The following is a 23,257-nucleotide window of genomic DNA, read 5'->3' on the forward strand; positions in this document are numbered from 1 at the left end:
GAGAAGAATGACGGGTTGGAGGGCATAGTGCGGGCCGAGAGAGAGCGGGCTGACAGCATGGAGCAGCGCATACGACAGTTTGATGCTATGGAGCAGCGCATGCGACAGTTTGAGGCCTTCATGTCCTCTACAGGATTATCGTTCGTATGCCCTGGTGCTCAGCAGTCTTCACCTGCACACGTAGGTAGTACGTCATCTGTTAGTAGTGCGCCTGCAGGTATGGTTCATATTATGTATACACTTAGGTTTATTTTTAATTTGTTCTCATTACTTGTTTAAATTTGCATATAATATTATATAGGTTAATTATTTTTATTACTTGCAGGTAATGCGACAACGGTTGGTCCGTTGTCGCCTGCTGGACAATTGCTGAGCCAACAATCCCCTCTCGGGACTCCATCGCCTGTTACACCATCTCTTGTGGGACAATCGCCAGTTGGCGAGGTCATGCCCGGGACTGCACCTCGTGATCCGCAGCGACGTCCTCCAGATTTGTAGATATTTTGTGTATTTTTTTTTTGTTAGTAACGAATAACTTTATTAAATCAAGATTCTCAAATTTGTTGATATTGTTGTGTAAGTATTTATTGTTAGTAATGAATACATTTATTAGTACATGGTATTCGAATTTTTAAATATTGTTGTTTTGATTAATTTGTGCAATTTGATTTTGTGATATTTTGGGATAAAATAAATTTGGAGAATGTTAGTAAAATATATATATATATATATATATATATATATTTTATACGTGCGGCCAACTGTCCGTGTGTATTAAAATACACGCGGCCAACAGTTGGCCGCGTGTATTAAAATACACGCGGCCAATTGTGCAATTAGTGTTACCCAGATCCACCGCGTGTATGTACGCGGCTACTTACACGCGGCCAACAGTTCGCCGCGTGTACAGTGACCGTACACGCGGCGAATTGCAAGTGGCGAAAATCAATTTTTTTTGTAGTGAGACCTGACGTTCGGATGGTTTGCAGCTGTCTTCCTATATATGTGTTTTGGAAAAAAATCCTTTTACTTGTCTAACATTGTAGGGCGTCCAGATGTATTGCTGAAACGTTTGGACAGATGCAACTTAGAACAGTTCAAAGCTTCTGGACACAGATTGGAGTCCTGACGAAAAGTTCTCTTCGTCCGAACGGATGATGCTTGACAGATGAGTGTCCGGGCGGAATACCACGTCGTCCGGACTGATGCAAGGGACTTGAACTTCACTGTCTTGATTTTTGCACAGAGTCTTCTTGAAGCATATATGTGACGACCCTTTTTTTTTTTTTTTTACAAACATAAACGAGTCCTCACAGTGGCACAACGATGTGTCACAAAGCCAACATATGGTACATACCCCATAATATGTACATGGTAAATCAGAGTATAACATATATCTAACTATGTAGCGGAAACATAAACCTGAATTGCGGAAATCACAACTTATACATATATCACAAGTTATTTACAATAAAGAGCCATTTAACATCTATCTGTTTAAGTCTTATCAACATAATAATTACACAACAGGAATGGCTTATACCATAACAAGTGACACAAGCGTCACAAGCCATAAACAAAATCTATAAAACAATGGACATCCGTGGTCCTGCAATTACGACCGTCACGACGAGCTTCGGTCATAATATCCCAAGTTCACATCTACAACACCATTAACTTCGACCGGAGTACCTGCAGCCAAAGGAACACCATCTATACGGTTATGGGGGTTTGCCACATCCGTATAGGTAGAATTATGAGCCCACCGTCTTAGCATAAATAAATACACTAAGACCTCAAAGGTATACTATTCACTAAGTTTTCGCAAAGAACCAACTTTTCATTTTTAGTCATGCGTACACTATATAACAGCTACCAATTTTGTAAACTTTTGTTTGAAAACCCCCATAACTGATATAGCAAACATCGACTAATAGAAAACATTTAAAGCATACTACACAGCTGAGCTTATACGTAGAAGTTCCATTGTTGGAAACAATTACATACATCCCACCTACTATAATACTTTTGATTCAGTGAGACTTAGAAAACAATAGCATTTAAATCATGCAACCATTCGATAGAAATATACATAAGCTCTTTTCCATTGAGACTCTTATGCATACTAATACGTTTAGCAAAACTACTCATAGTATAAAAACATCACACTCATAAAAACCATGCTATACATGCTCATGCAGGTTTCCTCATGGAAATTAATCCAAGCCTCATGGGAATTAACCCAAGTACCTCATGAAAATTAATCCAAGCCTCATGGGATTTAACCTAAGTACCTCATGGAAATTAATCCAAGAACTCATGGGATTAACCCAAGTATAGTTTCCCGTGGGCTATAAACCTCACTTCGATGCACATTTAGCGTTCATATGCTTATGCTTATGCCTCATGCCTTAAAACAATACATTTCATTTCTTGAATTATGCCTTTAACACATGCTTACAATATAAATCCATAAATAATTTCTTCTATCAATATTTTCGTAATTTAAATCCCAACAACTTCTCACAATCAAATCCTTCAAATCAGTTCAAATCACACTTTTCAGTCACACATAATTTCTCATAAACATCATTGATACTTCAACATAATTGAAACTACTTAAAACATCTAAAACATATTGTCAACATACAGTCGGTTCGGATTTATAAAACACACACACACACACACACACACACACATATATATATTTTGCAATTTTATAATATATGAAAATAGTAGTTTCTCAATGAGTAGAATACTTTCCTTGGCTGCATTGGACTCATGACTCGAATATTCTCTTGGATTCTAGTTACTCGAACTCTACATTGGAGAGCCAATTAAAGTCTCCAATCCGGACACGATCCTGCAAGCATTGATAATATTAGACTATGCTATTGAACCTATACTCTATGACACATAAACTACCCACGTGCTCACTCGTTGCATCACTCGCTTCTAAAGCTAGATAGATACATTGGCTACCATTAGGTTAACCATTGATTATAGGTTCATATTTACTTCGCTTATTATCTTTAAGACACGTTTACTATTTTATTTGTCTACTTATTATTATTACACCGAATTATCATTGTTAACCCATTAATGGCTTCTTACTTATTTACTAAGTCAACAATATATATTTAACCCATATACATGCATATGTGTATATGTGTATATATACATTTTTACATATACACATACAACGCTTAAACTCAATTTGATGATACACTTAATGTAGTGCCCCAGATTTTAAGACATTAATATAATGTCTTAAATTAGATTTAAGACCTAATAATAAAGCAAAAGAATAAGTATGAATATTTATGAAAATAAATATTCATTGATTTAAAAATGTTTATAGTTTCAATTCAATAAAAGTTCAAACGAACCTTAAAATTTGGAACGATGGAAAAAGGGTCAAACGAACTCCGTTTTGGTCGATTCAAAAACTGGAACGCTCATTTCGAAGTCCTCTAGCTACCCTTCAAATTTCATAATTTTTGGACTTTGTTAAGGGTGTGAAAACACCCATAAAACGTAGTACCCCTGTTTTGGACGAAAATTCATATATAATATTATTTAATATTTTCCTTTGGTTGGACAACTCATCACCCACTTCCTTTGATTTGTGCACTCATCACCACAAGTGCTGCCCATATCCCACATCTAGAATGCACTACCTTTGTAATGATGAAATCCATGTGCCTTGAAGATAAAGCTAAGATGCATCAACTCCCATCCATTGGATCAAAATGTGTCTACTTGATCCTAACCATTAATTCTCTTATAAATAGAACCAAGGTGGAAGGATCCAATGCCCATCAAGCTTCACACACACACACACGGCCAAGAGTGAAGAAGTTCTCTAAGCTCTCCCTCTCTACTCTTCTTGCTTGGCTAGTACCCAGAAAATAGAAAGAAAACCAGAAACTTTGACTGACCAGAACTGAGTCATAATGAACTCGGATTGAGTCCAACCAAAAAGAGAAAGTGTTTGTCTTGAAGTCTTCTATCTACTCTCAAAATTTCACATCAATCGGAGTAGGTTTGACCATCGAGAAGTAGGTCGGAGTAAGCTGCCCTCCATTTGGACGGAAATTCTGAAATCAAATAGATGATAAAATGACTTTTGTTTCAGAATTTGTTTGGTAAGTTTCCTATGTGTTCAAGTGTTCCATAAGTGATTTCTAAGATGTATTTTATGTTAAGTTACTGCCTAAAATACAGATCACATAAGAAATAAGGTTAAAAAGAAAAGAATTCAAGAAAATGACCTAAAAGAACACATATACCTCTTTTTGATCGTATTTATACTTCCGTTTATATTTCATTGTCCTCATGACTTCATGAGTTGATTGAATTTATATTTCCTTTTATATTTCAATGTTCTCATGATTTTCATGAGTTGATCGTATTTATATTTCCTTTTATATTTCAATGTCCTCATAACTTTCATGAGTTGATTGTATTTATATTTGCTTTTATATTTCATTGTCCTCGTGACTTTCATGAGTTGATCGTATTTATATTTTCTTTTACATTTCATGTCCTCATGACTTTCATGAGTTGATTGTATTTACTCTTATTGTCTTTATGATATATTTTAATCATTCCAAGTTCATATTTGGCGGTATTGGTCATATAGCCTCGTCATCAAATCATGAACCAAGGTTTTAAGATTGTTATAAGTGATTGTCTCAAACATAATGAAGTGATGGATAATAATATATATAAAGAGATGAGGGTCTATAAACAATGTTTGTTTGATAGATAATTGATATACATATTATTGTGTGGATGGATTTATATGCAGAAAAAGGAGCTAAGGAACTACACCAAGGAGAGTAAGTATGGATGTACTTACTGAGGAATGATTCTACGTTTCATTAGGATTGTGTGTTGTGTGTTGATTGCATGGGTGTTTGTTCATGCATTGCATGTTATGTCTAACTAATAAAATGGCTGGGGAGATAGCCATCAACAAATTGATATAGTAGGAAGTGGAAGGAAGGCTAATTAGTGGACCTAGGGGTTTAGAGTGACCCAGGGGTGTCCGAAGTCCTAATATATAACTAATGCTGGGACCAATAGGATTCCAGTAAAAACAGGTAAGACTTTAAGTGGTAGGCAAAGGGTGTGAACGGGTTCAGATAACCTAAGAACGAGAGGTTTGAAGAAAGATGATCATAAAACACAAACTAAATGCTTACTACGATGCATACTCATACAACCTTTGCATTTGTATTCTTTATGAACTGTTATTAATTTGATGGTAACTTAGATATGAAAATGGATGACTTGTTTGTCTATGTAAATATGATGACGCCATATTTGCATAGTTACTAATGCAGATTTGGAGGTTGAAGGCATGGACCCATATGCCAGTTTTGATAGTTTTTGAAACCATTACCGAAGTAATATGTGCTAGCTTAGAAGTTGCTAGTCATATTTATGTGTATTTTACTTTATGGCATGTAATAATTATAACGATGTTATGTTTGACATATTTTACGTTGTATACTTATGTGCCATCTGTGACATTAATTTTTAATGCACCTAGTGTGCATATGGTGTTTAATGCACCTAGTGTGCATATGGTGTGTAAGGATAAAACCAAGTAACTTTTAATAAATATATCGAGGTATTTCAGTCAGCTCTAACATGTTATGCTATCAATTCCTAAGTCTTTAGAAGAAAAAAATATATTCCGTTGCAAGAGTTATCTCTGATGTAGTAATGTCACGTGGGAACCGGAGGTTTCTGCTTACGAATTTGCTGGCTCAAATTTGGGGCGTTACACTTAAGTACTATGTGCACATGGATAGGTAAATTGGTTACTTAGTTACCTTATTGTTATTATTAATTATTATGTCTTATAATTTGTTTATCCATTTAAGCTAACTAAGTATATTCGGTCCTTATACATATTGAAAATCGAAATTGATTTCTAAAAATAAAGTGTGTGCACAAGTGTCAACAAAAATTAAGCACAGCGGAAAATAAAAGACACACAAATTTTTGTTGACGAAGTGGAAACTCAATCAAAAGAAAAACCACTCCGGGGCAGCCAAACCCAGGAATTCCACTATTCAGAAGACGAAGCTAGATACAAGATAGTAACACTCACATGTACCGATGCAGTGGTCGTACCTTGCTCTCTGACGTGTAACCCAACACGAACGCTTCCCAACCAGGTCTCCTACCTGAAGGGGTCTTCAATGGAATCCTTTATCTTAGGGCCAACCCCTAAGATAGACTTCAGATGTAGCGCAGCACACTTGTGACGGCTTTAGAGGGATCTTGAACTTCTCTGAGCTCTTGTGGAATTCAATACCGAATTCTTGCAGTTCTCAATGCCCATGGGCCTCTATTTATAGGCTGAGGTGCAGAATGGGCGACTACTGTAATATGTACGGACGCCGTCCGGACGGTGAGCCTGAGCCGTCCGGACGGACAACTGTGCAACAGGATTTTCTAAAAATTTCGCCGAAAATCTTTCTTGTTTAAGAGCCGTGTCCGGACGGTCGCACGTCTGCTACAAGTAATTTCCATATAAGGCTTCGCGCGTTCGGACCAAGGGGGATGAACGTCCGGATGATAATTATTCAACACGCAATTTCCATATCTGCTATGCGTGCGTCCGGACCATGAGAGACAGACATCCGGACGGTTGAAGTCGAATCGGCAATTTCCTTAACTGATGAGCGCGCGTCCGGACCAATGCTGATTGACGTCCGAACGATGATATTTGAATTGCAATTCTTGCCTTATGTATGAGTGCGTCCGGACGGGAAACCACGTCGTCCGGACGGTGTATCAATCTTTCCCAAATCTGAACTTGGAAAGAATCTGAAGCTGATCGATCACTGATGGACGTCCGGATGGGATGCTGAGAGGTCCGGACGGATGGATGCTGGAACAGAAGCTTCTCGATACAGTGGAGGGTCCAGACGGAAAGATACGTCGTCCGGACGGATGATGCTGGTCTGTCTGGCGTCCGGACGGGATGACACGTCGTCCGGACGGATGGAATAGTTGACAGATGGGCATCCGGACGGGATAACACGTCGTCCGGACGGCTGACAGGGAATCTGAAATCTTCTATCATTTTCGCAGTGCAGAGTCTTCTGAAAATGCTTTGACAAGTGGAATCCCTGTTTACAGCATCTTTACACGTAAGTGATTTTGTCCAAACATAGAATGATGCCAAACTACTAACAGATATATATATATATATATATATATATATATATATGTATAGAATGCTTATTAAGCTAAGCACGACCTTATAATACACTTAGCTATTTCGTATTGCATAAGTAAATACATTAATCATCTAATTATATTACCAATTGACTTTGGAGCCTATTTATGTATTTCTATAATGTCACTATTTTATATTTGTTGTCTTAAGGTTATTTGGACAATTTACCACTCTTTGACATTCTTATCCTAATCGTTGTCCCCTATGATATAAATATTAGGCTTTAGGTTTGTAGCTTATTTCGTTTCTTATCCTTAAATACAGTTACTAATATATTTAATGTTTTATCCTTATTAACTATTAACCATGTAAGTAGTTTAGATTTAGGACTTTTAATCTTAATTAACATTATAATTTAATAACTCTTATTAAACTAACTTAAAATCTCATATTGTAATATATATTCATTTATTACACTTTACTTATTTACTTATTTGTTTTTTCTTCATTGTTTGTTTCATTTTCTCATTTAGTACTAAGACTAAAGTCCTTTGATCTCATTCGATTCATATAAGCATAATAAAGGCCCAACTTTATTCCTAACCATATTTGCCTTCTATACAAAGAGTCTAAATACATTAACTTTAAACCCTTCTCCAATAAGCCAACACTCAAAAATTTAACAACACAAATCCACCATTCGGCCAACTACCTAAATAAGCGTCCATCAACTACCCTTTCAACAAGCACCCGTTTCTCTTCCAGCTACAAGAAAAACTCAACTAGCCTAATTTATAGGCAATCAGCCATTGCCATCAAGATCTACCTAGAATTAGCACCCAAAGGCTAATCAAGCAATCGATACCCACTGCCAAGACTTGCACACACAACCGGCCATCAAAGTAACCCATTCAGCTACCCTAGAACCACTCCAATCCAAACATTCAACCACCAAAAATCAACCCAAAGGACTCCTAACCAAACACTCATGCAGCTAGCATAATCGCAACAGAAAAATCCATACCCTACGGTCAAAACCCATAAAACCTAATCACAACTCCAACAATACTACACCCAAGCTCCAATCGGTTACTACAAATAGACCCAAGGAGAAAAAACCACAATTTACAACCAACAGAGAACCCATTCGATTCAGCCAAGAAACCCCCCAAAATAGGACACTTTGAGCCTTACACCTCACTGTTTCCACCCAACATCACTGCAAACACACATATTTGGTTAAAACAAGAATCAACTGAGAATCTCCAATAATCAAACCAATAGATTGCTACCCAAAAATCAAAGGAGAAGACCCATTCGACCAAACCCCCAAAACTACAGTAGAAACCCTAGGTTTTCAACCTAAGCCAAACCCAATCAAAGCCCTAAATTCGTACCCATACAAAACCATCACAATCCATACAATTTTCTAGGTCTAAGATCAATGAGTAATCCGAAAATACAAGGAAAGGTTAGGGATTTTACCATTTTTATTCTCCTAATTTCTGCAACATGACTCTCTGCAACTCGAGCTTTCTCTCTCTCAGTCGGCCTACATCTCTGGTTCTCCATCTCCTCGCCAATCACGCAGCTCAGCCTCTCTCTCCACTCAATCTCTCTCACTCGCTCTCCATCAACTCTCTCACTCTCGGGCTGTCACCTACGGCATGGGGTATAAGAGAAGAGAAATAAGGTGAGGAAGAGAGAAGAATCGAAGAGAAAGGAAGAAAGGAAGAGGAAGGAGCTGCTGGTAGGATTGTGCGTGAGTGAGGCCGAGAGGGGAAGAGAAAGAAAGAAAGAGGAAGAAGGAAGGGGCGTCGGGTGAGGGAGGGAAAAGAAAGAAAAGAAGGGAAAATGAGTGGTATGTGAGAGAGGAGATCCGGATTAAGGGGGGGGGGGGGGGGTAGACATGTGTCACCTTATGGTTGGTTGAGAGAGGATAGTGTAATCTTCTCCTAACCAAACCGGCGTTGACATGTGGCAAGATATGATTTCATTTTATTTAAAGCCCCCAACTATTATTAATCATAATAGGACCACATCTTATTTTATTTCTATCATTTATCAATTAACATCAAACCCCACATTTTATTTAATTACATATTAACAATACAATTATTTATTTATTCCAATAGAACTCATTATTATTGTTATTCTAATTCTATTATTTTATCTTAGACTTATTTTATTTTCAACAATATAAATATCACTTAAAACCTAATATTAATCCATCTATTTAATAAATATAATTTATTAATTACTAAATTTCCTATTTAATTTCTTGGTCTTTACAATATAATTGAAATGTAGACTCTGAAAATAATAGCATCCATGTTTATTAAGCATCATTACATAGAAGTGATTTTGTTCAACATAATGTAGCCAATCACAAACTAACAAACTTCTCATTTGGCCATTCTTGGACAAAAATCACTTAACCTGTTAAAAATACAATCCCGGTCTAAATAAAAAAAATACTCCCCCTTTTCGTCTCAAAAGGACAAAGGGTAAAACAGATTATGAGAAAAACCACAATATAATTACTCCCCCTTAATGTCACAGCAGGACAAGGGTAAACAGAGTAAAAATAATCCAAGAATTATAATTTGTATTTCTAACCCTAAGATAATCTTATGGGTTATTGTTATTAGTTAATGGGTTGTCAAATGGAGCCCTAGAAATTTATAAGTTTTCCATGGGTCTTAGTTCTTGAGCAATTCAAGGTTTAAATGAGAATTTAGAGATAGAAAATATTATGTGTTAGTAATGCTATGTCATCACAATGTATTGTATAGTGATATGTTGCGTTACCAGGAGGATTTCTTCATAGCCAATTGTCAAGCAGCCTAAGTGAGTATTCAACTCCCTGGGAAAAGATATTACGTTTTGTAAAGTTTTACGATGAAATAAATATTAGATTTATGAAAAACTGAGCCAATGATATTTTGAGATGGTATATGCTTGTGATTGATTTCAATACCTTCAATTATGTTAGGTTATCTATTTTGATGATTTCAAATGAGTTGAGAATTATGTTTAGGCAATGTATTTGAAAAAGGATCGAGTAGCATACAAAGTTATAAGATGCATATGTGTATGATGGCATGACCATGATGAGTATTAGATATGATGAGCATGAGCATAGAACGAAATCATTAATGTTGAACGTAAGACCAGGGTTGAAAGATATCTTGGCAGAGCATGTGTAAGACCAGTGGGTATAAAGCCCCACGGCATCAGAAACAAGACCAGGGGTTTGAGTCCCACGGCACATAGTAATAAAGAGCAAATGTTAGATCAGCAACAAAAAATTATAGTAAACGTAATGTAGAAAAGAATAGAGTTGGCTCATTGTAAAAACTTAGTGAGTTTGATACTACTGAGCTTGTGGACTCATACTTCCACCTATGTAGACGTGGCTATCACCACGTCCGTGTAGATGCTTTGGCTACTGGTACCGTTGATGTCAATGAGGATCCAGTGGCTTTATATTTAGGGTACTAGAACTGAAGCTTATTGCGATGGTTGTATGTGTTGGACTTGAGGATAGTCCATATTTTGTATAGACTTTTATATATCGTTTGTGTCGCATGTGACACTTATTTTGTTTAGACATTCTTTGATGTATTTAATGTTTTGATTAAGCCTTAAACAAATAGACATATGTATGGCTTTGATCTTGTAATTACACTTTTTAGTTAATGAATTATTTCCGCTGCTACAGGTTTATCTTTGAAGTGTTATACATATGTTATAAGATATATTAGGTTGATGTTCGCTTATGACTAATCGTCATGCCACTGTAATAATTCCATTTTGTTAAAAAATAAAAAATAATATAGGTTGTCTCACCCCCTATTTTCTTTCCTCAGCTTATTCCTTGGCTTTTGCTCATAAAACTTTTTGGTTCCGTCCCTGATCAACACCCTTCACAGACCTATAAGGGGTGGTTTCCCCTCACAGGCCCTTATTGGTAACTAAGGGGTCGGCTGTCCCATTATGAGTGGAGGCCTCTCCTTACCGTCATCACCCCCTCTTGTTTTTCAAATGAAAAATTATTTATTTTAATGTTTTGTTTGTGGTAGAATTATAATTTTTATATAATCGCCAGATAAAATAGATGGGACTTATACTGAATGGGATTGAATGATCAATTAGACTCAAGAGTTTATTACTAGACTTATAGATAATTTTTGTAGCCTATGGCCTATGGATGGATTTTGTACGAGCTTAAACCCTAGGGATCAATTAAGTAATTTTCTATAAAATTTAAGGTGAGAAGTTATTTTCTCTATATTAACAATATTAATTTAAAATGTTCTCAAGGTCCATTACAGATATCTATCAATCAGACTAGATTCTGTAAAAAAACAAAAAATAAGAAGTATGCAATGTGAAACATTTTTTTACTTCAATTATTCCTTCTTTTCTATATACAATGGGTGTGGAGCTAGGGATTAAAAAATAATAATAATAATAACCTCTTCGTTCATTGGCGGATCCACTACCTGCAATAAATTAAGAATGTACTAAATTTATTTTTACGCTAGTATCAATAGACATTTTATGCGTAAAAAAGGATTAAATCTATTTGGTTTATAATATATATCAATATTTTATATCCCTTCTAAGGTTAATTAAAAGTAATCTAAAATGATTTTTTTTTTTTTTTTTAAAAAAAAGAGAAAGAAAATGAGTGAATTGGCTGGAGCAACTTTTGCTATAAATACCTCGATCAAGATGTCAAATATCGCACTTTATCATCAGAAGTGATCAAAATATGGGGAAGACTCTAAAATATGTTTATTTGTTTGCTGCCTATTTTTTGTTCACTTTCCTTGCCGACGCAACTGATGAGTCACAAGTCCATTACTCGGTCACCCCACATAGCCTAGGAGAAGATAATCATGGTGCACATGAAGATGTCATAGGTGAACTCAAAGGTTTCCTATAATGCCACCTTAAATATAATCTGAGTTTGGCCGGAATCTGGCATAGTGCAACCAGATTTTATATATTAATCTTGAGATAAAATGTAACACTTGATCTTATATATTAATCTTAAGATAAAATATATTGAAGATTCTAAGTTGCATACCAATTCATGTCAGTAAATTATTTTCTTAAGTGAAATAAAATATCATATCGCTAGCTTTTGGGTTAAAAAGCAGTATGAGACAAGTACATGTATGAAGTTAATTTATAGATAGAGTAATGATTCATGCATAACTCTTACACAACTCTACCTAATTTTTTTTTATGATCAACTATTGGATTTGTTTTTCTACATGTGGGCCCTAAATATTCAATGGTTGATAAAAAGAAGTTGTTAGAGTTGTGTAAGAGTTGTGCAAGATTTGTGGAAGAAACATTACTCTTTATAGATAATGCATAGTGTCTTTGAAAAATGAATTGCAGAACAAAATAAGGGAAAACTTTACTTATAACCCCTGATCTTTTATCACTTTCGAAATATGATACTCAAATTTTAAAAAGTGTCAATTTAGAGTTCCATCTTTCATTTTTTTTTTTTTTTTTCAATTTCAACCCACCTTGAGAAATTTCTGTTAAATCCTACCAAAATTTTCAAAATACCCATGTGTTTTGTTTTTCAAAAAAATTATAAAAAATTTCAAAGATTCAGGCATGAGCATTTTTGCAAATTCCGTTAAATTCTGACCAACAGCTAAATCCCTGCAATTTTTTTTCTCTTTTGTTTTTTCCTAAATTAAATCAGGGGTATTTTAGGAATTTTGACATGATTAAACGGAAAATTCTTTCGTAGGGTTGAAATTGAAAAAAAAATCAAAAGATGGATACCTTAAATTGACACTTTTTAAAATTTGGGTAACTTATTTCGAAAATGATGAAAGATCAGGGATTACAAGTGAAGTTCTTCCAAAAAAGTAACTATGATTGGAGATGCCAGTGGTAATTTAATCATTATTAATTATAATGTTCGATTTTTTGAAAATATAAATTATGTGCATCCAGGTGTTTTAACTTGTCATCAATTAATTTTGTTAGGTGGGCTTTTGAGAACTGCTACATATACCATTGTTTCTCTATGAAATTATTCATCTTCATTTCACTTTCGAAAGGATTCTATTCCCTCAAAAAATAGTTGTAGGTTCTAATTTTGTTAAAGTTAAGCTGCTACCTTTAAAATAATTAGTCATTAATTTTATGGATATTACTAAAATGTTTTTAAATTGTAAAGATTAAATTATCTTCAATTTTTAGGTGGGTAATGAATAATATGTACATGAATATTTCATATTCTTTCGGAATCAATATTTAACGACATGAATCTTGTATCATGTGACACTTAAAAATCATATATATAGAGAAGATACTTTGGGCACGTTTGGTATACAAAATGATTTTTTATTTATTTTTATTTTTTTTAAAGAAATTAGAATGAGTATTACTAAGAATAAAAGATGTTGGAATAGAATGATCATTTATATTCTTTTGTTTGGTTACAACACTTCATATAAAAAAAATGAAATTTTGCACAGAAATATGGAACCTTACAAAGGAATCTTACGTATACCCCACTTAATGCGGAGATGATACAATCATGTAGATTTATCTAATGATAGTCTTCAGGATATTATCATCACAATAACGTAACTACAATTTCCATTGAATGAACCATCAACTCCTGTAAGCATGATCTCATGTATTTTTTTTTTAACCATTGTCTCTTTGTATGATAGGTTATTGGAAGCAAAAGTTTCCAAATAGATATTTTCTTTTGAGGTGGCTGCCGTGTAGCAATAACTTCATCTGTATGAAGAGATGCATGAAAATATTACCGAAGACGCTACAATTACATTATGGTAAATGTGTGCAAGGTGTTTTTGGAACCCGATGTGTTTGTATGCCGTTGGCCCGTACTTAGATATGCATCTAGAGAAATGCTATTCAAATACTTTCTTTTACGCTCTCAAGTGCTTACTCCTTAATGTAACAATTGTCACGTCAATTTTTTACTACATGGTATTTTAATACGATCTACTTTATTTCTGCAACGGCCACGTTATGGAATAAGCACAGAGAAACTCCGTGTAGCATTTCTCAAGAATTTACATTTTATATGAATATCTAAAACTAGTTACCTATTATTGGCAATATGTACAATCATAAATAAATTTTTAATAATTAGGGTTTCTTTCCAAGTTATTATAGCATACCCAAGAAAATGATCATATGGGTTTCCCAAGGTTTAAGGATGTAAACCTAAAGATGTTTGTACTTGTTACTTTTTCGCATGTAATACAAGTTTTATGTATAAATAAAGTTGCTCGTGCGACATCTTTATCACTTGTTATACATGTAATATAGTGTATGCATATCATCATGTAATCCGTAAATGCTAAGGTTGTGGAATTATTGATGAAATAATTAAATTTACCTCTTCCTATTAGCTTAAACTTTTCAGATAAATTGTGATTTAACATGATATCAAAGCCAAACGTCATGAGTTTGAACCATAACTCCACAATTCACCCTCAATTTCAATTAAATATTCTACACGGAGTTTGAGCCCATACGTGAAGGGGAGTGGTAAAGTATTGATTGAATGAATAAATTTACCTCTTTCTATCAGGTTAAACTTTTAGAATAAGTGATGATTTAACTAAATTTATGATGCTTTCTCCTGGTTCTTGAAGAAATCATGGTGGCTTTTTTATTTGAAAAAAAAAAAAAAATTCAAGTAAAAACTAATTGGAGTAAATAAGGCCTATAAATACCTTTTGTTTTCGTAAGGCCCCTATGTTGTTTTTTATATGCATGATCGAATGATGCTTTTCCTAATAAGATCAAACCGAACATGACTTAATTTGGGAAAGCAAGAAGTACCAAATGGAACATGACTTATATATAACGCCATTTAACAACCACCCATTAAAAATTACAAACTATAAACTCAATCTCAGGGTCTCTTTGATTAAGTATTGAGAATTATTTCGAATTTTGAATTTTGAAAAGAGGTAAAAGTTGAGAATTGATTTGGTGGGGTCACATTTGAGAAAAGTTGAAAATTAGCTTGGTAAAGTTTTCAAGAGTGTTTTGTCAAAATTGAAGTGCAACCCGAACTTTGGAGACGTCGTAAAATGGAACTCGGATCCATCAAATATTATCATAACTTGAATGAAATTTTTTGACCCTGATAAAATTGGTGACAACCTGAATTCTCATGAATTCAATTGACTTGCTACAATCTTCATTTTACATAAAGAACGCAGAAGGCTTACTCATATACACCTTTTCCAAAAGAAATCCATGAAGAAAAGCATTCTAAATGTCGATTTATGTTATTTTGTGCTCGAGTTGTCATAGGATGAGTTTTAGTGGGAGCAGTGGAACTAACTTGTGTATCAATCACATTTGGAGCTGTAGATGAGGACACGATGGACTCAAAGGAGGACTAGGAATGCGAATAGGAGAATGGAATTGAGCATAAGTATTAGATACAGGAGGTTGAATTTGAGCAACAAGAGGAGACACATTGAGATTAAGAGGAAGCCCTCGAGGATCGGAGTGACTAATAGAAGACTAATAAAGTTTGGAAGACTTGGAAGCAAAAGGGAAAGCTGATTAATGGAAGATAATATCAATAAATGTATATCTTCCCTGATTCAAGATAATAGCATCTATACCCTTTATGTTGGGACCCACCCAAGAATACACACTCTTTGGATCGAAACTCAAAATTATGAAAGAAGTAAGGGTGGAGGTTTGGAAAACTTGCACACCAAAAATCCTCAAAAAGGGTGATTGAGAAAACAATTTCTCAAAAGAGATTGTGCAAAATGGGGGTAGGCAATTGATTGATGGGATAATATGAGGTTTAACAAGCCTTATCCTAATTTTTTTTGGGAACATTACCATCTACTAGAAGAGCTCAGGTAGTATCAATAAGATGACGATATTTCCTTTCTACACACCCTTGTTGTTGATGAGTGTATGGACAGGTTTCCTGGTGTACAATGCCAATGGATTGAAAGAAAGTGTTGAGTTTATGGTATTCCCCTCTCTTGTAAGTTTAAACATATTTAATTTGGAATTCAACATGTGTTCCAACATGGTTTGAAATTTTAGAAACACAACCATAACATCATATTTACTTTGAATAAGAAAAACCCATGTAAAACGACTAAAATTGTGTACATCAATGAATGAAACATAATAAAGATTACATTGATTGAAACAAATGGGAAAGGCCCTCACAAATCTAAATAAATCAACTCTAAGGCATTGTTTGGTTTGCAGAATAAGTCCTTGGAATAGAATGACTATTCCATTGTAATAGCTATTCATTTATTTGGTAGGGACCTATTCCTTGGAATAGCTATTACATGAGAATAACTATTCCCTTACGAAGAGGAATAACTATTCCTTAGAGAACATACAATCTTTTCATATATATACACATATATATTTTATTGAATTTTTTCAAACTAAACTTAAAAAAAAAAAAATTAAAAATTAAAAAAAACTAAGAAATTAAAAAAAAAAACTTAAAAAAAAATATTTAAATCAGATCTATGGCCGACCGGCCAACCACAGATCTAAGGTCCAATTTTTTATTTATTTTTATTTTTTTTAAGATTTGGGTTTTTTATTTTTTATTTGTTTTTGAAAAATAAAAAATTATGTGGGTTTTTTAGTAATTTTGGGCCAATTCCAATTGTGGTATATGTGTTGTCACAAAACTAAGGAATTAAAATAATTATTCAATTCCACTCTTCCTCATTCCCAATAATAGCTATTTATTTTCCTAATGGAATACCCATATCGCGAACCAAACGAGGCATAAATGATTACAAATACAACATCATAAAATAGCAATTGATGTCATTTGGCTCGCGCACAAGCACAAAAAGGAACATGTGCTATATTGGTGGAGACAAGAAGGTCAAATTTGGTGAATACTTTCTTGACAGTATGATGGGGAGGATGTCCCAAGCGCCTATATCAATGACGAGTGGATGTTCATTCACCAACAAAGGCCTAGTTTCTTGAAGAGGAAGTTAAATGGATAAAACTGGTAAAGAACATTTTGAAGCGAACCTTGATGGAGTTGACTCTTGTTTTGCAGTATAACATTCAAGATATTAATTAAGTGTTAAAAACATGAATTAGATTAATTAAGTGAGTAATTAGGTAAAATGAGGAAGAAAAAAAAACACTTACAGAATGTTTAGAATTGAGTTTTTTAGTTGGGCGTCCAGACAGGGAAATTTTGTGTCCGAATGGCTTTGGCAGTAGAATCCTGTCCGCTGATGTCTTCGGAAGGCTAGCGAACAGATCTTCTCGAGAGTCCATTTCTCCATGTGATTATGGACGGGACATTTTGGTGTCCGAATGACATTGCCTGAGAGAGTGCGATACGTGACTTCACACATACGTGATTTCTCCATTCTCTCTCCTAGGGTTTGATTCTAAACCCTAGATTCTAGTAGTTTGAAGCTTCCAAACTCAAATCCAACATCGAAAACGTGATCCTTGTTGCAAGATCCATGTTTTCACCGAATGTTTTGAGGTAAATTCGAAAATCCGAACTTTGCTAGATTTTGTGTAAATCCTTAGAATTTGAGCTTAATATCTCAATTCTCTATAAGTATTTGGTGTTTTGAAGTATTCTAAGTTATCTCCAAGCATTGGGTTTCACTTTTTGTGAGAAATCAAGGTAAGAGCTGTGATATCTCGAATATTATATGTCATTTTTAGAATAAATTTAATGGGATAAATGACTAAAATTAATTTAACGACTGAAAAATACAATAGGATGCGCAAAGAATATTTTATGGTCCCGAGAAATAAAATAAAGATTTAAAGAAAAGAAATTAAAAGAAAAATAAAATTTAATAGAAAAATAAAAATTATATATATATATATATTGGCACATGGGGCACAGACCTGCGCCCCACGTCCAAAAAATTTAGTGAAGGGCTAATGCCCTTCACTCATATGGCCAGGTGGCCATTTAGTGTAAGTGGCCGAATGGCCTCTTTAATAAGAGGTCAGTGCATGTAAAAAAAAAAAAATGAGTTAAGCTTCTTCATTTTCTTTTTAGAACAGGGGCTTATCTTTCATTTTTTCTCTTTTGGATTTTCATAGAAAAACTACGATCTACGAAGATCTAACTGTCCAATCTTAGATTTGATTTCGGTAACGTAATCTTTGAAGCCCGATCTACGTTTGGACCGAACGTTTTGAGGTAAATCATTAAACTCGCATTTTTGGAGATTTTTTTATAAATCTTGTAGAAATGAGTTTAATTTAGCGTTTTCTCTAGATTTTGTGTGGTTTGGAGTTACTAGGAGCCTCCCGAGCATTGGGTCTTGGCGTGGTGAATATTTGGTAAGTTTTCCATAGACTTTAGTTTTTGGTTATTTTGTTAAAATGCTATTTTATTGTAATTAACCCTAAGTAATGCTTATGGGTTAGCAATATTGGGTTTAATAAAGTGATTAAATTTTTTAGATAAATTAGCAATTTATCTAAATTAGCAATGTGGCTTTTTGAGCGATTCAAAATGCCACCTAGTATGATTATTAGTTAGATTGCTAATTAACGCAATGTATTGTGTAGCGGCACTTTACGGTTGAGCTTAGATTCGTTTGGATATTGGGAGTACAAACGATTTGAGGTGAGTATTCTACTCATTGAGAAAATATATATTTTTATATGTAATAGATTGATAAGAATATATATATATATTGTTTATGAAACCGAACCGACCATATGATGAATTATATGTTTTGAGATAATTTGATTAGTTTCGATTATGTTCAAATTATATCAATGATGTTTAAGAAATGATGTATGAATGAAGAGTGTTGAATTGATTTAAAGTGTTTGAGTATGTTCTGCGGTTGAGATTTAAATTGTGCAAAATTGTTTGAGAACATGTCATGTTGAAACTGTTTAGGTTTTATGAAGAAGCTATGTTTTGAATGATTTCAAAGTGTTTGATAAAATGTTGGATTTGTTTAGTTTTAAGAGAACATGATTTAGCAACTGCGTGATTTTATAGCATGATACAGTAGTGAAATATATACTGGTCAAGCACAGAGCATAGAGCATGTAGTGTAGAGCATACATCAACAGCAGTACAACAGTAAAGCAGCAGTATACACAGTTAAACAGAAGTTATCAGTATCGTGGGGGACCCAAGCCCCAATAGACCCAGTTCATGCATATCATGTATAGCATTGTTTTATGAGTGATGTTTTTATGTTATGAGTAGCTTTTACTAGACATGTTGGTATGCATAAGTGTCTTAAATGAAAAGCGCTTATGTATATTTCTATCGGATAGTCGCATGTGTTAAGATGTCATACATTGAACTTGAATGTACATGGATTCATGACTGCCCAGGTTGACTGGCATGTTCTTCAGGAAAGACGTGTTAGCATAATTGAGTTTAACTCTAGTGCTCTCATGATCTACTGACGTTCAAGGCATGAAGCTGAAATACGATTAGAGATGGTGTTGCGAGTATTTTGTTGAAGGATGATAACCTAGTATGGAAGAGTAAGATGCCATGTTTTATTGCTTAAGACCTATGTGTAGGCGTGATATCTGTGATGGAGTGATCATGTACACATATGTCTAAGCCACCGTTGAAAAGTATTATTATAGAGGGGTCTATATATAGAATCTTCCAAGCGGTAGACTGGAACTTCTACATATTTTCACGGCTATATAGTATGTCTTAAATAGTCGGTGTTTGCTGTATTAGCTATTGGTAAATTGTGGCTGATATAGTGCTCGCACGACTAAAAATAAAATAAAGGTTGGTTCTTTGTGAAAACTCAGTTAGTCTAATATCACTGAGGTCTTAGTATGTTTTATACTGAGGCGGTGAACTCATTCTTTCACCTATGCTGATGTGGATACTACCACAACCGTGTAGATGATATTCCTGTGATTGTAGGTACTCCTAAGGCGGATGATGATCCGGTAGCATACTATTTGGGTTACTACGATTGAAGCCCGTAACGACAGTTGTAGTGGGATAGGACTATGGTGTCCTTATTTTGAGTGCCTTTGTATATGGCTTGTAACATATGTGTCACTTATTATTTTGTATAAGCCATTCTTTTGTAATAGTTATATGTAGTTAAGCCTTAAACAAATAGACTTGTGCTATGGCTCACTTTTGTATAGATAACAGATTTATTTATAGTTATGCTTTTCCGCTATGTTTAATGGTATCATGATTTATTCCGTTGTAGATGTAACTCTGTATATCAGGTGCATGTTATGGGGCATGTGCCTATGTTGGCTGAGCAACACGTAGTCGTGCCACTGCGATGACTCGTTTTACGTTTTGTTAAAAAAAAAAAAAAAGGGTCGTCACAAGAGCAAAAAACCCTATACTTTTACTAAGTGTTGTGAATTAGTGATTTGTGTGTCTAACCCTAATATTATCTTATGGGCTAGTGTTATTGGTTAATGGGTTGTCAATTGGAAACCTCAGAAATTCTATGAGATTTTTCATGGGTTGTGGCTCTTGAGAAAAATCAAGAACCTAAGTGGGATTTAGAGTTAGAAATTAGCAAATTTTTAAGTGTTGTAACTTAGCAATTTGTGTGTCTAACCCTAAGATAATCTTATGGGTTATTGTTATTAGTTAATGGGTTATCAAATAGAGCCCTAGAAATTTGTAAGTTTTCCATGGGTCTTAGTTCTTGGGCAATTAAAGGACAAATTGTGAATTTAGTGTTAGAAAGTATTATGTGTTAATATACTATGTCATCACAATGTATTGTACAGTGATACATTGCGTAGTTTACAAGGAGGATTTCTTTATAGCTAATTGTCAAACAGCATAAGTGAGTATTCAACTCACTGAGAAAATATATTACATTTTGTGAAGTTTTATGATGAAATGAATGTTTGATTTATGATAAACCGAGTTAATGAAATTTTCAGATGGTATATGCTTGTGATTGATTTCAATACCTTCAATTATGTTAAGTTATGTCTTTAGATGATTTCAAATGAGCTAAGAATTATGTTTCCATAATGCATTTGAAAAGGGATAGAGTAGCATACAAAGTTATACAATGCACATGTGTATGATAGCATGGCCATAATGAGTATGAGATGTGAAGAGCATGAGCATAGAACGAAATCATTAACATTGAATGTAAGACCAAGGTTGAAAGATATCTTGGCAGAGCTTGTGTAGGACCAGGACCAGTGCTTATAAAGCTTCACGACATCAAAAACAAGACTAAGAATTCGAGTCTCACTGCACATAGTAACCAAGAGCGAGTGTAAGACTAATGGGTATAAAGTCCCACAACATCAGGATCAGAAAACAAAGAGAACAGATATGTATGTCAAGCATGACTTGATGTGTGACAAGATTTTTGTTTTATGATATTTTAATAGCTAGATGTATCAGTATGCCTATGAATTTTAATGGAACATAACATACTATAAAGTTACAGCAAGATAGAATAGATGACTTATATGGAACTTCATGCTAGATGTACCAATATGCTTATAAGTTTGAATGGAACATAGCATATGTATATAGTTACGGCTAGAGTGCATATGATGTTTTATATGGCATTGAGCTTAGTTGTGCTTAAATACCTGTATTTCTTGAAGGTTTGGAAATGCTCGTATCTCTGCATAGCTGGGTTATGATGTTGTTCATATTCTTCTTACACGTACCTATATGCTTGTAATTCTAGAAGGTTTGGAAAACTTGTATATGAGTATGGCTTAGTCGTATGATATATGTATAAATGAGTGTATAAGTAGTAAGATTTCTCATGGATACGAAGTGCATGTCTTTATCACATTAGCTATGAAACTTTTTAAAGAATGGCTCTTACTAATAGTAGCTATTATAGTAAATGTAATGTAGAAAAGAAAATAGTTAGCTCATTGTGAAAACTTAGTGTGTTTTATACTACTGAGCTTATGGACCCATACTTCCACCTATGCAGACGTGACTATCACCACGACCGTGTAGATTTTGATGCTTTTGTATGGACTTTTATATATGGCTTGTGTCGCATGTGTCACTTATTTAGTATAGACATTCTTTGATGTATATAATGTTTTGATTAAACCTTAAACAAATAGACAGATGTATGGCTCTGATGTTGTAATTACACATTTTAGTTAATGAATTTAGTTCCGATGCTATAGGTTTATCTTTGAAGTGTTATGCATATGTTATGAGATGTATTAGGTTGATGTTGGCTTATGACTAATCGCCATGCTATTGTGGTAATACCATTTTGCCAAAGAAAAAAACAAATAATATGGGTCGTCACACCCTCGCCCCACCCCACCTTTTTTTTTTTTTTTTTTTTTTTTTTTTTTTTTTTCTTACTGTGGTTTAGTTCCGTTGCTACAGGTTTATCTTTGAAGTGTTATGCATATGTTATGAGATGTATTAAGTCGATTTTGGCTTATGACTAATCGTCATGCTACTGTGGTAATTCCATTTTGTTAAAAAATAAAAAATAATATTGGTCGTCCCCCTCCCCCCTCCTTTTTTCCTAAGCTTATTCCTTGACATCTAGCCATAAAACTTTTTGGCTCCGTCCCTGATCACCACCCTTCACAGACTTGTAAGGGGTGGTTTCCCCTCACATGCCCTTATTGGTAATTAAGGGGTCAGATGTCCCATTTTGAGTGGAGGCCTCTCCTTACCATCATCAACCCCTTCTTGTTTTTTAAATGAAAAAATATATATTTTAATTTTTTGTTTGTGGTAGAATTATAATCTTTATACATTAGCCAGAAGAAAGAGATGGGACTTATACATAATTGGATTGAATGATCAATTTGGCTCAAGAGTTTATTACTAGACTTTTAAATAAATTTTCGTACCTTATGGCCTATGGATGGATTTAATACAAGCTTAAACCCTAGGGGTCAATTAAGTAATTTTCTTTAAAATTTAAGGTGAGAAGTTTTTGTCTACACTAACAATATTAGTTTAAAATGTTCTCAAGGTTCATTAAAAATATCTATCAATTAGACTAGATTCACCAAAAATAA

General features: G+C 34.3%; 2 long non-coding RNA genes across 2 annotated transcripts; both read left to right on the forward strand.

Moving 5' to 3' along the window:
- Positions 1–11,963: 11,963 nt before the first annotated feature.
- On the forward strand, positions 11,964–14,535 carry LOC133864855 (uncharacterized). The gene is made up of 2 exons (XR_009899572.1): positions 11,964–12,135; positions 13,927–14,535. It is a non-coding gene; the product is annotated as an uncharacterized LOC133864855 (long non-coding RNA).
- Positions 14,536–18,137: 3,602 nt separating this feature from the next.
- Positions 18,138–20,419, forward strand: LOC133862552 (uncharacterized). Its single transcript, XR_009899241.1, has 4 exons — positions 18,138–18,437; positions 18,516–18,580; positions 18,812–18,869; positions 20,160–20,419. It is a non-coding gene; the product is annotated as an uncharacterized LOC133862552 (long non-coding RNA).
- The last annotated feature ends 2,838 nt before the right edge of the window (positions 20,420–23,257 follow it).

The sequence above is a fragment of the Alnus glutinosa genome, chromosome 3 (assembly GCF_958979055.1).
Source record: "Alnus glutinosa chromosome 3, dhAlnGlut1.1, whole genome shotgun sequence".
In the NCBI taxonomy this organism is placed as follows: Eukaryota; Viridiplantae; Streptophyta; class Magnoliopsida; order Fagales; family Betulaceae; genus Alnus; species Alnus glutinosa.